At 42.2% G+C, this 17795-nt stretch overlaps 1 non-coding gene across 1 annotated transcript; it reads right to left on the bottom strand.

The window, feature by feature from the left end:
• Positions 1–8757: 8757 nt before the first annotated feature.
• LOC112449429 (U6 spliceosomal RNA) lies at positions 8758–8863 on the bottom strand. The gene has a single exon (XR_003037998.1). It is a non-coding gene; the product is annotated as a U6 spliceosomal RNA (small nuclear RNA).
• Positions 8864–17795: the final 8932 nt, after the last annotated feature.

The following is a 17795-nucleotide window of genomic DNA, read 5'->3' as shown; positions in this document are numbered from 1 at the left end:
TTTGTTTTTTGAATGTTGAATTTTAAGCCAACTTTTTCACTCTCCTCTTTCACTTTCATCAAGCGGCTCTTTAGTTCCTCTTTGCTTTCTGCTATAAGGGTGATATCATCTGCATATCTGAGGTTATTGCTATTTCTCCCAGCACTCTTGATTTCAGCTTATGCTTCATCCAGCCTGACATTTCGTATGATGTACTCTGCATATAAATTAAATAAGCAAGGTGACAATATATAGCCTTGACATATTCCTTTCACAATCTGGAACCAGTCCATTGTTCCATGTCAAGTTCTAACTATCGCTTCTTGACCTGCATATGAATTTCTCAGGAGACAGGTAAGGTGGACTGGTATTCCCATCTCTTGAAGAATTTTCCACAGTTTGTTGTGATCCACACTGAAAGGCTTTAATGTAGTCAGGGAAGCAGAAGGAGATGTTTTTCTGGAACGCTCTTGCTTTTTCTATGATCCGATGAATGTTGGCAATTTGATCTCTGGTTCCTTTGCTTTTTCTACACACAGCTTGAACATCTGGAAGTTAATGGTTCATGTACTAGTGAAGCCTGGCTTGGAGAATTTTGGGCATTACTTTGCTAGCATGTGAGACGAGTGCAATTGTGCTGTAGTTTGAATATTCTTTGGCATTGCCTTTCTTTGGGATTGGAAGGTAGTGATGCTTCCTAAGGCCCACTTAACTTCACACTCAAGGACGTCTGGCTCTAGCTGATATCCTGGCTCGATCATGGTTATCTGGGTCATTTTTTTCCTTGGAAGGAAAGTTATGACCAACCTAGACAGCATATTCAAAAGCACAGACATTACTTTGCCAACAAAGGTCCATCTAGTCAAGGCTACGGTTTTTCCAGTGGTCATGTATGGATGTGAGAGTTGGACTCTAAAGAAAGCTGAATGCCGAAGAATTGATGCTTTTGAACTGTGGTGTTGGAGAAGACTCTTGAGAGTCCCTTGGACTGCAAGGATATCCAACCAGTCCATCCTAAAGGAGATCAGTCCTGGGTCTTAATTGGAAGGACTGATGTTGAAGTTGAAACTCCAATGCTTTGGCCACCTGATGTGAAGAGTTGACTCATTGGAAACGACCCTGATGCTGGAATATATTGAAGGCGGGAGGAGAATGGGATGACAGAGGATGAGATAGTTGGATGGCATCACCAACTCAATGGACATGAGTTTGGGCAGACTCCAGCAGTTGGTGATGGACAGGGAGGCCTGGCATGCTGCGGTCCATGGGGTTGCAAAGAGTAGGACACAATGGAACGACTGAACTGAACTGAAGATCTTTTTTGTGTAGTTTTTCTGTGTATTCTTGCCACCTCTTCTTTATATCTTCTGCTTCTGTTTGGTCCATACTGTTTCTGTCCTTTACTATGCCCATCTTTGCGTGAAATGTTTCCTTAGTAACTCTAATTTTCTTGAAGAGATCTCTAGTCTTTCCCATCCTATTGTATTTTTCTATTTCTTTGCACTGATCACTTAGGAAGGCTTTCTCATCTCTCCTTGCTGTTCTTTGGAACTCTGCATTCAGATGGGCATATCTTTCCTTTTCTTCTTTGTCTCTTCTTTCTCAGTTCAGTAATACCTCTCACAGTAGTTTCTGGAAATTCTCTCCTTTATGAATACACAGCTAGAAGCCTGGGAGAAGAGCCTCAGAGCTTTCATGCCTTTCCACCCTTCTCCAAGGCTTCCAAGTACCCTTGATGTGGCTCCTAAAATCCCTAAGTAACATTAGTTCCTCTGAGCCAGTGTTCTCAAGATGTGCATGGGCATAAGGGGCTTTGTTTTTCAAAGAAAATAAAAAAGCTTCCTTAGGTCTCTAGAGAAAATGTGCCTTTGGTTCTCTTCCAGTAGGCGTCCCTGGTGGCTCAGTGGTAAAGAATCTGCCTGCCAAGACAGGCAACATGGGTTTCAATCCCTGGGTTGGGAAGATCCCCTGGAAAAGGAAATGGTAGCCCACTCCAGTATTCTTGCCCGGCAAATCCCATGGACGGAGGGGCCTAGAGGGCTATAATCCATGGAATCTCAAAGAGTCAGACAGGACTTAGCCACTAAACAACAACAGTGTATTCTTAACAAACAATGGAACAATTAATTTTTTGAGTTGTACTTTAGGAGTTACCACAATTAGGAAAGGCTTGTTAAAAGCCCGATTCTTCTTTTCTAAACTCACCCTCATCCTCCTCCTGCCCCTGCCTCCTTTCTTGTTTCTTAAACCAAACACTTGCTGGGTTTTGCGCTCCACCCCAGGCCTGACAAGGAGATGTTCCCTTGCAGAACAGGGACCATGTCAGAAAGCACTTTTGTGTTGCCCATAATCTTCAGGGCCGCCTTTCCCTCGGTGACTGTTCAGGACTATTATTCAGTTACATTTAATTGGGCTGGAATAACCCTTTGTGAAAAGGGGTGTCGGGGGATGGGGATGCAGAAGCCTCTCAATACACCTTCAAATGTAGGTGGAAAAGGAGAAAAATGAATGTATTAGGGGATAATTCCAGAAAGTAGGAGGGAACAAAGGATTCGAAGAACAAACAGGCTCTGAGAGAGTCCTATGAAAGCAGCATCCGCGGATGACTACAGAAAGGAAGAGACGGTGATTATCCGAACAGGCAAAAAGGCTGGCGTATTGTCCTGGCCGGGTGCCAGGCGCACGTGACACTCTGGCGAGGATTATCAGAGCTTTTCTGCTGGAGCAGGGCTCGCATGTGTGCTGAGAATGTGTTCTTTCTCTGGGCTTGAGGTGACAGACAGCCACATCACACACCATCCCTTTTTCCATCTCGGTTCCAGCCAAGCAATAAACCCAATCATCACCCAGTCTGTCTCACCCGTGTGGTTTCCCCAGCCAGCTGAGCAAAATATTTTCAGAATGTGGAATGTAAACAAGGTTCCCACTGTTAGCAATTCTGTGTCATTTACTTGTGGTTATCTTATTTTCCTTTAAGTCACATTTAAATTCAAAAGATTGCCAGCCTGCATGATGCATGTAAACAAATCAGAAATATAGATTAGAATGGCAACTGATTAGTTAGCAGTGGAAGTGTCTGTGTAAATGGAAGAAGAGGGGAGAAAATCTATTATGCTCCTGGGATATTGCTTCTCCACAGGAAATTCAATTGTGAAAAGGGCTTTAAAAGCAATGACTTTAGTCATCTGGGTTTTCTACACACTGGTTACAGTAAATGCTAATAGAATACCTAGGCAGAATCTCTGCTGGTACTCACGTGATGCAGCTTCAGGAAGAGAAACAGGGAGCTGTTCTGAGATGGGGGGGGGGGGGGGGGGGGGCGGGGAAGTCCTGGGAATCTGCCTTCCCAGACAGTGATTGCAAAGTGTGTGTTTCTCATGCTATCAAAGAGGTTTTTCAAGAAAACACAATTTCCTAGGTCCGTTATTTCCTATTTGAAAGTATATGTCTACCATGTTTGCTGCTAAGTGATAAAGGTGGCGGGGACCTTCTGCTCTTTACAGAGAATCCAAGTCAAGACTTGCCTTCATTTATACATTTGCTCTGAAACATACTCTGTCTTCCGAATTAATAGGGAGCTTAAATGAGGCATAACAATTGTGTTATTTATCCATAACCTATAGGATCAATGTGTTCCTGGCACAATGCCATGACTTATACATTTTCTAAAAGCCTGTTGACCCATTATAGTTACCACCTTTCTGGTATTATTTGGGAGCCGATAAGTTAACATAAGAATTTGCTTTAAAAGACATTTCTTTGAATCTTTCATGATACCTTCTGAATCGGGGTTAGGTAGCAATGCTGGGGTCACAGAAAAGTTGGGCAGATGTACCCCTGTGAACTCACCACATTCCATCTTCTCTGGCTTCTTCCTCCTTCATCTAAAAGTAATGTTTCCAGCTCACCCCATCAGTCACATCACACTTTCTCAAGTGACGTCAGCTGTATCAAGACTCATAGAATAATCTTCCTCAGAATACAGAATAAAGCCCCGTGGAATGAGGTTGTGTGCCTTACAAGATTAGGCACCTGGAGAATTAGAGGAACAATCGCCTTGAACCACAAATTATTTGGATCATTTGGCAAAAGGGAAAGCGACTTCCTCTACCAGGCGAGTTTTGAAGAAGTTTTCATCTGAGAAGAAGGGGATAGCTCCTTAGTTGTGTTAGGAGATTGGAGAGAGATAATCCATGCTTTGGGTTGAATGGCTGTACGGATAGGTTTTGGCCCCACACCTGAGTACTCTGACAAAGAAGTGTGAAAGTTCATTGTCATCAAATAAAGCCCAGAAACCAAATAAAACCTTCCTCCCATGAGACAGATGGAAGTTTAATATTCCCACACCTTTCTGATTCCTTTTATTTGATTTTTAAAAGTTTTTTTATTGTTGGCCGTGCCGGGCCTTTGCTGCAGCGCGCACACAGGCTTTCTCTAGTTGCAACATGCAGTGGCTTCTCACTGCAGCACGAGCACTGGAGCTGGCAGGCTTCATGTGATGCATGGGCTTTCTAGTTGTGGCATGCTCGGACTTAGTTGCCCTGCGGCTGTGGAATCTTAGTTTTCCACCAGGAAGAGAACCCATGTCCCCTGAATTGGAAGGCGGATTCTTAACCACTGGACCACCAAGGAAGTCCTTGGTTCCTATTAGAAACTTAGATGCAACTCAATCTCTTGTTCATTTGCTCTGAAAATAAATCATTTATGATCAGTTATGGAATAATGATGGTCAATCTCATGGGAATATTTTGCTACACTGTTCTACGTTCTCTGTGTCTGCAGTCTCCTATTTTTCCTTTGCACAAACCTCTTCTAATTCCTTTTAGTGCATGCATGGACAATGTGGAAGCCAGACTTTAATTAGGCATCTGCTTTGAAAAGCCACATCTTGAGCATTTTTGTGAGAACTGTTTTCATTGTGAATAATTCTTACTGAGAGAAGAGTCTTTCTTGATCTAACTTGAATTTCCTTGATCTAAATTAAAACCATGCTTGCCCATTTTACTATGAGGAGAAACATTTATTCCTCCCACTCAAAATTCCAAATTGGCCCATGAAGGAAGAGGTATCTACCTACACCCCTAAAGAGATATTGGAGGAAATGTTGAAAGGCTTGACATTCATCAGGCCATGTTTCCCTCTTATGAATGGTCACCATGTCCTGTCTGGCCTCAATTCTCCCTTCCTGGATGGACAAGAAGGACCAGTGCTCTCCTCTGCTTTCTGTCCTCCAAAGGTCACAACATGCACTAAATCCCACCCCATGCCTCTCTCCCCAAGGGAACTCTGGGGCCTGAAAATCCTCAAGGAAAGGAGTGATGATCCTCATGTCAGGCCCAGATTATAATCACTTTCTTTAACACACTTCTGCTGAGTTGGTGGGTGGGAATATACACAGGAGGAGAGTCTTTCATCATGTTTAAAAAATGTGCCTCTTGGTCCCTGTGTGGTCATGTACGCTAAGTCACTTCAGTCATGTCTGACTCTTTGCAACTCTGTGGATTGTAGCCCGCCAAGCTCCTCTGTCCATGGGATTCTCCAGGCAAGAATACTGGAGTGAGTTGCCATGCCCCCCTCCAGGGGATCTTCCCCACTCAGGGATCAAACTTGCATCTCTTATGTCTCCTGCATTGGCAGGTGGATTCTTTACCTCTAGGGCTACCTGGGAAGCCCATTGGTCCCCATAAGATAGGTCTTCTTCTTAAAGAATATATTTATGTATTGGCTATGTCAGGTCTTAGTTCTGGTGCACAGGCTTCTCTCTCAATGTGGGGTTCAGGTTCCAGCGCATTCAGGCTTAGTGATTGTGGCACCCATGCTACGTTGCTCTGTAGCATGTGGGATCTTAGTTCCCCTGCCAGGGACTGAACCTACATCCCCTGAATTGGAAGGTGGATTCTTCACACTGGACTGCCAAGAGAGTCCCTACTGCTGCTGCTATGTCACTTCAGTCGTGTCCGACTCTGTGCAACCCCATGACAGCAGCCCACCAGGCTCCCCCATCCCTGTGATTCTCCAGGCAAGAACACTGGAGTGGGTTGCCATTTCCTTCTCCAATGCATGAAAGTGAAAAGTCAAAGTGAAGTCGCTCAGTCGTGTCCGACTCTTAGTGACCCCATGGACTGCAGCCCACCAGGCTCCTCCGTCCATGGGATTTTCCAGGCAAGAGTACTGGAGTGGGGTGCCATTGCCTCTAAGATGGGTCTTAATTGAGTGTATCTGCCAGAGGCTGGAGGACAGAGTGGTCTTAGGCCCTGCTGTGGTCTGAATGTTTGTGTCCTTCCCAAAAATTCATATGTTGAAATCCCAATGGCCAATGCAATGATATTAGGAGGTGAGGTCTTTGGAAGGTCTGGAGAGTGGAGCTGTCATCAATGGCCTTAGTACTCTCATTTTGAAAAAGACCCAAGTATCCCTTTCCGACATGTTCAGACACAACAAGAAATCTGCAACTTAGAAGAGGACCCTCACCCAACCTTCAGTTCAGTTCAGTTCAGTCGCTCAGTTGTGTCCGACTCTTTGCGACCCCATGAATCGCAGCACGCCAGGCCTTCCTGTCTATCACCAACTCCCGGAGTTCACCGAGACTCACATCCATCGAGTCAGTGATGCCATCCAGCCATTTCATCCTCTGTCGTCCCCTTTTCCTCTTGCCCCCAATCCCTCCCAGCATCAGAGTCTTTTCCAATGAGTCAACTCTTCGCATGAGGTGGCCAAAGTACTGGAGTTTCAGCTTTAGCATCATTCCTTCCGAAGGAATCCCAGGGCTGATCTCCTTCAGAATGGACTGGTTGGATCTCCTTGCAGTCCAAGGGACTCTCAAGAGTCTTCTCCAACACCACAGTTCAAAAGCATCAATTCTTTGGTGCTCAGCTTTCTTCACAATCCAACTCTCACCACCATACATGACCACTGGAAAAACCATAACCTTGACTAGACGGACCTTTGTTGGCAAAGTAATGTCTCTGTTTTTTAACATGCTATCTAGGTTGGTCATAACTTTCCTTCCTTACTGGCAGCCTAATCTCACACTGACAGCCTCCAGAACTGTGAGAAATAAATTTCTGTTGTTTATAAGTCACCTAATATGTGGTATTTTTGTTTTGGCATCCTGCATGGACAAAGACAGAATCCAACACCTAATATCTGTGTATTCTCCTTAGAGATTACTGTTCTTATAATTGAATTACATGCAAAATAAGACACTTGGAGTGATCCAAAAAGGAACACACCCTGATCTCCATCCTGAAGAAGTTTTCAGATTTCTCTCTGTTGGTTGAATGATTCCAGGAACCTTCCTATTTCCTGTAGCCCTTGTTTTATAAGATGGTAATAATTTTATAGATTCCTTTCTGGACATCTCTAGTTTCTCAACTGTGATTCTGAGAGTGTATAGAGTATGCTAATAAGGTCCCATCAAAATGAAATAGTACTCTGTCATCTTACAGAGTCAAAGCTGTGCATTTGTGTTAAGCTTTAAAAATATAGTGTTCTTGCCTGGAAAATCCCAGGGATGGGGGAACCTGGTGGGCTGCAGTCTATGGGGTCGCACAGAGTCTGACACAACTGAAGCGACTTAGCAGCAGCAGCAGCAAACAATGGGTACCACTTTGGCTGTTCTGGGAGCATCTGCAAGTGGATCACACTCTCTGCCAGGTTCACACCTCTGGTGTCATTAGCTGGGAGCAGATCTCCCAGCCTCAAACACACACACGGCACGAATCTCAGCACTCAGCCATCCCCTCTTGCTGTTTAGTTCAAGGACAGCATAGGTCAGGGAGCCAAATTACCCAAGAAGTTAGATGAAATGTCATTGTCAGTTCAAAATGTGTTGACCTGTGTTGTGAAACACAGCAGTGATTCTGACTGAACCAGAGTCCTCCTGCATCCCAGGAAACCCCCTTTACTGCCCCGATACTCCCTCACTTCCCTGAAACACAGGGTACACGTTTAATCATTTTAAGTGAAAATTTTGTGAGCGTGGGGCTAAATTCAAGCCCAACAAAATGATGTATGCCTAGGCACTTGGGGTGGGACAAGAAAGATAAGGATTATCAGAAGCAGAGAGAAAATCTTTGGAAAAAGATTGAAAGAGTTTTTGGTTTTTTTTTAAGGCAACTTTTGATTACTTTAAAAATTTAGCTCAAGTTAACTTTAATATTAACTAAGCATTCTGTCCACTGATATCGGGTTTTCCTGGGGTATAACTTGAAGCCTGTTGTATTTCCAGTGTGCCCTGTGGGTGATACCCTACACAGGAGCTGCATAAAGCACGCTTTGGTTTTCAAGCGGCTGCAGTTTTATCTAGTTGTGTTCTCAAGCATTGCAAGGGCATTGTGTTCTGGTCCAGGTGTGTTTTAGAGCATTGCAAGTTCTGGCTTTTATCCAACTCACAAAGGAAGCGCTGACTCAAGCAGCTGCAGTTCTTATTTCTAGGATCACCTCTTTGCAATGACCAGGGCCCTCTTTTCAAAATGAAAATAACAACTTGGGAACTATACTATGTTTTCTTCTTTTTTAAAATCTTGAGATTCTTGAGGTCTCTTCTGATTTCTCAAAATTTGAAGTTAATGAGCCTGCTTTAGTCAATATTCCAAGTATCTGTCATTTAAACTCTATCATCTCAAACTCCTCTTCCCAGGAGTAGGTCAATATTAACAGTTTTGTATGTATATTTCTAGATCCAGTTCTATGCATTTTTTATTGTGATAAAATATACATAACATAAAATTTACTGTGTTAACCACTTTGAAGTATATAGTTCAGTGCATTATGTACAAAAAAGTTGCGTGCTTCTGGATTTCTGTGTCATCCTTGTGCAGCGACCATGCCAATCTTCTCTGTGTGGTTCCAATTTTAGTCCATGTGCAGCTGAAGCAAGCACTCTATGCAATTTTAAATGTGCACATTCCAACGTTATAAATGTAATCATACCATACTAAGGAAGAAAAAAGGAAAAAAGAAGGTGAAAGACAGACATGCCTGGTAAAACAAAAAATTTGTGACCAGCAGAAATGCAGAAATGTGAAAAGAACTCTTCAGGAAGGAAAATGATAACAGCTGGAAATCTTAATCCACAAAATGGAATGAATAATGCCAGAAATGGTAAACATGTGGGTAAATGCAAAAGTGTTCTTTCACCTGCTTAATCTCTTTCAAAGATATCTGAGTAAAGCAGACATAATAAAGTGAAGAGTTTATAATGTGCAGAAGCAAAATGTGTGACAACAAATGCAGAGGGCCAAAGGAAGAAGGCAGAGGTGTCCTGTTGTGAGGTTCTTACAAGTCACATGAAATGATGAAATATTATTTAAAGGTAGACTGTGACTAGTGTGATTACTTAAATGACCCTAGAGCAACCACTAACAAAGTGTTTAAAGGAGATACAGCTAGTAAGCCGCGCTTCCCAAGTGGCAACGTTATAAAAGACTCTTTCTGCCAATGCAGGAGACGCAGGAGATGCTGGTTCAGTCCCTGCGTCAGGAAGATCCCCTAGAGTAGGAAATGGCAACCCACTCCAGTATTCTTGCCTGGAAAATCCCATGGACAGAGAAACCCAGCGGGCTATGGTCCACAGGGTCGCAAAGAGTCAGACATGAATGACTGACTGAGCACACACAGAGCTAGTAAGCCAGTGTGCCAAGTTGCTTCAGTCGTGTCTGACTCTTTACAACCCTATGGACTGTATAGTCCACCAGGCTCCCTGGATTCTCCAGGCAAAAATACTGGAGTGTGTTGCCATGTCCTTCTCCAGGGGATTTTCCCGACCCAGGGATTGAATCTGCGTCTCTTATGAGATTGAATCTGCGTCTCTTATGTTTCCCTCATTGGCAGGTGGCTTCTTTACCAGCAGCAGCACACGGGAAGCCCTAAGTAAACCAGCAGTGGAAATAAGAAAGAATCATGAAAAGACTCAACTACTACAGATGAATAAAGAAACAAAGGGAAACAAGGACAAAGAATAGATTAGGACCAACGGAAAACAAATGACCAAGTAGTAAATTTAAACCTAATTACATCAACGATAACAGTGAATATAAATCGTCTAAACAAGCCATTATTACATAGATCAAATCATTATGTTGTACACCTAAAACTAATATGTTATATATCAAGTATAATGCAATTTTTTTTAAAAAGCACTCCATTAAAAGACAGAGATTGTCAGATTGGATAAGAAAAAGAGAGACCCGACTATATCCTGTCTAGAAGAAACTGACTGTAATATAAAGATATGAGCAGGTTAAAAACAAAGGGCAATTTTTAAATTATCTAAAAATTTTACAAAAGAGAGTAAAAAGATAAATCCATGCCACAGAAGCACTATGTAAATATCACCCACTGGCTATATGGTTACATACATTGTAGAAAACTCTAAGGAATCTACCAAAAAGCAATTAGAATTAAGTGGATCAGAATTTGTAAAGAATTCACAAAATAGTAATAGGACAAAGACAACCTGATTTTATAAATGGGCAAAAGATTTGAACAGACACTTCACCAAAGATATACTGGTGGCAGATAAACACAAGGGGGAAAACACCCATCATCGATCATATTGGAAATGCAAATAAAACCACAAAAGGTTATCACTCTCCATCCTCATAATAACCACAGTTTTTTTAGATGGGCAATATCGAATGTGGACAAGGATATGAAGCAACTAAGGCCCTCATACACAGCTGATAGAAATGCAAAGTGGTACAGCCACTTTGGAGAACTCTTTGTCAATTTCTCATGAAGTTAAATATAGATTTACCATATGACCTAGAATCTGCTTCTACGTATTCACCCAAGAGAAATGAAGATGGACATCCACATAAAGACAGCAATGTTCATAACTGCTTTCTCCATAATAGTCTGAAAACTAAAAACACACTACTTGCTGTCAACAGCTGACTAGAACAAATTATAGACCACTCCCTGGCAATGTAAAGGGACAAACTCTTGAGATGTGAAATGACATGCCACACTGAAATTGGGATTTGTTCTTGTTCTGTCACTGCCTCCCCACCACACACACACACACACACACACACACACTCACACACCCCTCTGCCACTATATACCCCTTGAGATCAGGAACTGTTTCCTCTTCCTTCTTATTCCCAGTGCCTAGCACAGAGCCTGACCTACAGTGATTGCCCAGAAATTATGTATTGAATGAAAGAATATTATTGCTGTTCAATGTTCATGATGTTCTTTTTAAAAAAAAATATTAATGTATATAATGGGCTTTTTCAAACTTATTTCTTTGGCTGCATCGAGCTTTAGTTGCGGCTTGTGGGCTCTGCATTCCATCATGCAGGGTTCTCTCTGGTAGTGATGCAGGGGCTCAGGAGTTGTGGCTCACAGGTTTAGCTGCCCTGAGGCATGTGGGATCTTAGTTCCCCAACCAGGGATCAAACCCGGATCCCCTGCATTGGAGGGTGGATCCTTAACCACTAGACCACCAGGGAAGTCCTCATAATGTTCTTATTAATGCCAAGTCAGCCTGCATATTTCTGAGGGCTTTGGGCTCTTTTCTCATGGATTCTGTTTGATGAAGCACACACTCCACTTTGACTTCCAGATGCCTGGTCGGCAGAGTTGACAAGGGCAGTAATGGAAGCTTCTGCACTCCTGCTCCAGCCTTTCCTCTTGATCCTCAAAGGGTTGGAGCCAAGGTTTCTTCCATTCCTCCTTTGGGTTCAGGCGCAGCGCCAGCCTCAGCCCCAGCATTTGAATCATATGCTCCTTTGGCCAAGTTTTAAGAGCCAACTTGCACTTTGGCTGTTGCAATATGTTCTGACTCCTTCGCGTGTGGTTTGGGCTCATTGATATTCAAGAACTTGCAAACAGGAGACCTGTCTCACCGGGAGGCTGGGCAGTGGCTGAAGGGCCACTTCCTGGTCTCCCTATGGTGTTGGCCAGGCTGCTGTGCCCACTAAAAATAGCCCAGATGCTCCCAGAGGAATTCTTTAAGCCCCTGTCCAGATGGAACAGATCTTTCTTCATTGAGCTTTGGGTATTTTGGCCTCCAGAGATGAGTACCCAGAAGCCCATGTCACCCTGGAAGATACTAACTGCGTTTTCACTTCTTGGGGCCCCTGATATGTATTCGATTCAGTTAAAACTGTGTTCCCAGGTCCCGTGTTATACAGCAGCTGAGAAGGAACACCAGAGCAGAGAGTAATGTCCACGGTGGCAGAGGTTGCTGCAGTTCCATGGGCCAGCAGCCAAGGAGATTGCTTTTTCTTGGAATAGGTTAATATTTCTGCTTTTTATTTTCCTGGTTAGGTCATAGACTCATAGTACAAGCATGTCTTTGCTTCCCTTAGTTTAGCTAAGCCGTTTTCCAGAATAAGCACTCTAGCTCCTCAATTGTATACTGGTATGTACACATGCGTGTGTATATGTGTATGTATATGTGTGTGCAAATAATGTAGGGGTCTCACCTAGACCAGCCACACTTTCAGGGAGTTCCAACACATGAGGTCCCCCTGCTAGTTACCGTAAAATTGGAGTACTAGAATTACTATCTTCAGATTTATAGTACATGCTATGTACTAGGCACTTTGTTTCATACTTTTCAAGGTTTATCTGCTTAAATCCTTATGAGGACCCTGTGAGATAGGCCAGTCTTAGCCCCACTTCACAGATAAGGAAACTAAGGTTAATCAAGGGAAGTAATTTGCCCAAAGTCACACCTGCAGAAGAGATGGAGCTGATTTTCTTTCCTTCTTTTTTAAAATGTATATTTGTCTACTTAGCTGGCTGTGTTGGGTCTTAGTTGTGGCACGTGGGATCTTCCTTGCATCATGCAGGATCTTTCGTTGTGGTGCACAGACTCTCTAGTTGTGGCTTATGGGCTTAGTTCCTCTGAAGCATGTGGGATCTTAGTTCCCTGATGAGGGGTTGGAAGCACATCCTTTGCAATCCAAGGCGAGGTCTTAATGATTAGACCACCAGAGAAGTCCCATGATGAAGCTGATTTTCAACCTCAGCAATCTGGCTTCAGAACCATGATTTTTATTGCCACATGCAGAGACTGATGGGTCAGCCCTTGGAATAACACCATTAAATAAAGAGTGTGGACAGCAGCCAAGTCTAATTTTATATTGTTGGACATAGATGAACTCCCTTCTGCTCAAAGCTAAGGGCCCAAGTGTCTGGACTCTGACTTACAGCGCTGGTTAATTTTGTGCCGATGAAACAGTTTGGTGTTTCTCCAACATCCTCCAACCTAGATGCACAGGAACTTGACCAAGGTTCCTTGATGTGGGAAGGTGGTAATGTTTTTTCTAGGAGATTGTGAAGAACTGTAACTCTGGTGGGAAGGTAGACCTCCTGACTTCTGAGAAAGCAAGGGTGGCAGTCATTCCTTTATTTGGTCATCAGATATTTTTAAGCACCTCTTTTGTTGGGGAGAGAAAGGCAGCAACAGACCCTGCCTTCATAGAGCCTACCATCTGGCAGAGAAGATAGCAGTTCAATGAGCAATTGCAGAGACGTGCCTTGAGAGCAAAGCTATAGACAGAGCTGGGAACTATGGGTGTGTGAGCCTGGAGGACACTGTCTCCCATTGAGAATTCACATCAAAGTCAAGGTCGGGAGACTGGAAAGGTACAAAGGCAAACTCCAGGATCAGCCCAATGATGAAGAGAGGTAGATTAAGAACACAAGGGGGCTGAGGAGTGCTTCATCTGTCCTCCTTCCAGGACATTTTAAGTGACCACCAAAATATGTTGTGAGCTCTCGTGGGCACCAGAGCAAAAGACCTGGGAAGTTTCAGGGTTCTGGTGTTTCTGCTGGTATGCTGCAAGGGAACACTCTTGCACTGTTGGTGGGAATGTAAATTGATAGAGCCACTATGGAAGACGGTATGGAGATCCCTTAAAAAACTAGAAATAAAACCACTATATGACCCAGCAATCCCACTCCTAGGCATATTCCCTGAGGAATCCAAAATTGAAAGAGACACATGTATCCCATTGTTCATTGCAGCACTATTTACAATAGCTAGAACATGGAAGCAACCAAGATGTCCATCAACAGATGAATGGATAAAGAAGTTGTGGTATATATACACAATGGAATATTACTCAGCCATAAAAAGGAACGCATTTGAGTCAGTTCTAATGAGATGGATGAAACTAGCACTATTATACAGAGTGAAGTGAGTCAGAAAGAGAAAGATAAATATCGTTTTCTAACACATATATATGGAATCTAGAAAAATGGTATTGAAGAATTTATTTACAGGGCAGCAATGGAGAAACAGACATAGAGAATAAACTTATGGACATGGAGAGAGGGGAGGAGAGGGTGAGATTGAAAAAAAAACAAAACACCAGGGTGCTGAGGAGCGCCTCGTCTGTCCTCCTTCCAGGACATTTTAAGTGACCACCAAAATATGTTGTGAGCTCTCATGGGCACCAGAGCAAAAGGCCTGGGGAGTTTCAGGGGTCTGGTGTTCCTGCTGGTAAGCATGAAGAGCCAAGACATTTCTTATTCTCATTGCTAACATCCACCACCCTGCTAATTGGCTTTGATCTGTAGAAACTTGATTACATCAAGCCATTGCTAAAAGAAGTTTCCTTTTTTCCCCTAAATATCAAAGTTTGTTTTTTTTTTCATATATTGGATCTGCCATCCTCCCAGGGAGAGTAATTCATTTTCCAGAGTTGACTTGTTCTAAGAAGTAAATTTTCATCCATTTTGAAAGCCTACCACAAAGTGACTTGGCAAAACCCAGAGAACAATTGCAATAATTAAAGACAGCATCTCAGGTTTTCTCCCAACTTTTCATCAAGTGCTCCCACAACAGAGGAGAGTCAAACCCTCGCCCCTGGGAAGTTTGGAACATCCTTACAGCTCTCATAAATTTCTTCGAAGTTTTTTGTTTTATTTTGAAATACCAACATTAATGAATTTTGCAATTAACTCTGGAACATATGCAATTATTTTAATATGAAAACAGTATATTGCAGATGAAATGTTGCCATTTGCAACAACATGGATAGACCTTAAAGGTAATATGCTAAGTGAAATAAGTCAGACAAAGGAAGACAAATACCATGTGATTTCGCTCACATGGGGAATATAAAAAACTAGTCCATAAGTGAAAAAACCCAAACAAACATAGATACAGAGGACAGAGGAGTAGTGGTGACCAGAAGGAAAGGGGAAAAGAGGGAGTGAGAAATAGGTAAAAAGGATTAACTGTACGGTGACAGGTAGAAAGGAAAACTTTGGGTGGTGAGCATGCTGCAGTGTATACAGAAGTGGAAAAATAATGTCGGACACACGAAACTTACATAATGTAATAAATCAAACTTACCTCGATAAAAGACAAGACAGACAAGCTGTATTTGCCTCCAAATCTTTGACTAGTTGATGCTCCAGAAAAATGAGCAGGCTGAATGCTCCAGGGCAAGAAAATCCTTCTCACTTATTTTCATTACACGGTGCTCTTTTTTATTTTTTGACCATAAAAACCACCAGTAAGTATAAAAAATTTATAGTGAAATTTGAAAATATTCCACAACACTTAACAATGGTTTCCTCACTACTTTGGGCTGGAGATCACAAATTTAACCCAGAAGGCTGAAATTCATCCTAGATCTCTTTGAATCTGTTTTTATTTATTTATTTGGCTGTGCTGGGTCTTGGTTGTGGCATGTGAGATCTTCGATCTTCCTTTCGGCATGCTAAATATTAAATTTTGGCATGCAAACTCTTAGTTGTAGCATGTGGGATCTAGTTCCCCGACCAGGGATCAAACCTGGGCCCTCTACATTGGGAGCGTGGAGTCCAGTTTAGCCACTGGACTGGTTCAACTTAGCCACTGGACCACCAGGAAAGTCCCCTGTTTTTGTTTTTAATCTTTACCATGGGGACAAAAATGTTTGCCCCAAAAGATTGTTACAAGGACTAAATTGAATCAGCATATGTAAAGTATTGGGAGATCAAACCAGTCAATCCAAAAGGAAATCAGTCCTGAATATTCGTTGGAGGGACTGATGCTGAAGCTGAAGCTCCAATACTTTGGCCACCTGATGTGAAGAACTGACTCATTGGAAAAGACCCTGATGCAGGGAAAGATTGAAGGCCGGAGAAGAAGGGGACGACAGAGGATGAGATGGCTGGATGGCATCACTGACTCAATTTTGAGTTTGAGCAAGCTCCAGGAGTTGGAGATGGACAGGGAGGCCTGGCATGCTGCATTCCATGGACATGACTGAGCGACTGAATGGAACCGAACTGAAAGTATTAGGCAATGGACTTCCCTGGTGGCTCAGACAGTAAAGAATTTGTCTGCAATACAGTAGACCTGGATTTGATCCTTGGGTTGGAAAGAGAATGGCTACCCACTCCAGTATTCTTGCCTAGAGAATTCCATGGACAGAGGAGCCTGGTGGGCTACAGTCCATGAGGTCACAAAGAGTCACAGTTGCTCGGTCACAGGACTGAGCAACCACTTTCACTTTTTTCCAAAATATTAGGCAATAATGGATACCCCATAGAAATCTGTTTCTTTCCCGTAGGTACATCTCAGTGCAATTTAGACAAAATTCAAAGAAAAAAATCAGTCTTGCTAAGTCCAGGAAAGTCAAAATACTTAACATTTAAAACAGATGATCAAGATTAGGGAAATTTCATTTCTGTTTTCAACTCCTCTGCTAACAATAAAAAATTTATTCATTCTTCCTGTGCTGTGGCCTTACCATCCAAAAGTCACAGTGGGAATTCTGACTCCTTATGGAAATAAACGGATGAAAGACACTTTACACATACATCAGTGACTGCCCCGTGTATCATCCTTGACCATGGTTTTCTAAGTTTGATGGGCCCCATCCTGGTAGAATGAGAATTACTCTCCTTCTAGGAACAGAAGAGAAATACAGGCAAAGTGGGTAGCAAACCTGCCCCAGGTGATTAAGTGACCCCTGAGCTGGCCATGATGGGGACATTAACAGCCCTGACTTCCACATGTCACAGAGACCAGTCCATCTATGTAGGCTGATGCTAGGATGGAAATTTGGAACAGATAGTCAAAGGCTCCCTGAGCAACTTTTTTTTTTTTTAATTATTGAACAAGAAGACTGAAAAAAGTGAAGGAAAAATGTCATTGGACCTCCAATCTCTAACTTATAAATTCTGTATCATCAAATGACATTTAAAAGAAGAATCAATGATCATATATGATTAAAATAAATGTACATGTTCTGTTTTTAAAAAGTGCTATGAGGCCTAAAATGAGTTATGTAATGCAATAAATGAATTCAATAGGACTGTGAATGAGATAAACCTTCCTATTACAATTTTTGCACAGTAACTTGTAATATGTTATTATTTTCTTATAAACAATCAGGGAATTTTTAATTATGTAGGTATAAGTTACTGAGAATTATTTTTAAAGCCATATTCCCTTAAAATAAATGTGCTAACTTTAACCATATTAAATGAAGGACTGTTGCAAAAGATTCATTAGACAGTGTTGCAAAAAACAAAGCAAAATCCTCTAAGGCACACTCCTCTTCTTACCTTGGTAAAGAGAGGAAAATATTGCATAAATTACTATGATGCCCTGAACAATGATTACATTTCTTTGATAAATATGATAGATGGAAATGGTCTAGAAAACAATAAGCTGAATATACAGAGTGACATTTTATTGTGCACATAGAATTCTCATTAGTTATGGGTTAGATGTATTTAGACCATACAACAGTCGTTGGCATTTTCCTTAATCTATTTTGTTCGTTTACTGCCTTCATAATAACCACAGCGCCCTGCAAGTAGAGTCTCACAAATTTAATCTTTTCCTATTC

Source organism: Bos taurus, chromosome 13 (assembly GCF_002263795.3).
Source record: "Bos taurus isolate L1 Dominette 01449 registration number 42190680 breed Hereford chromosome 13, ARS-UCD2.0, whole genome shotgun sequence".
NCBI lineage: Eukaryota > Metazoa > Chordata > Mammalia > Artiodactyla > Bovidae > Bos > Bos taurus.
Note: the sequence above shows the minus strand (reverse complement) of the source record. Positions and strands in the feature narration are given on the sequence as shown.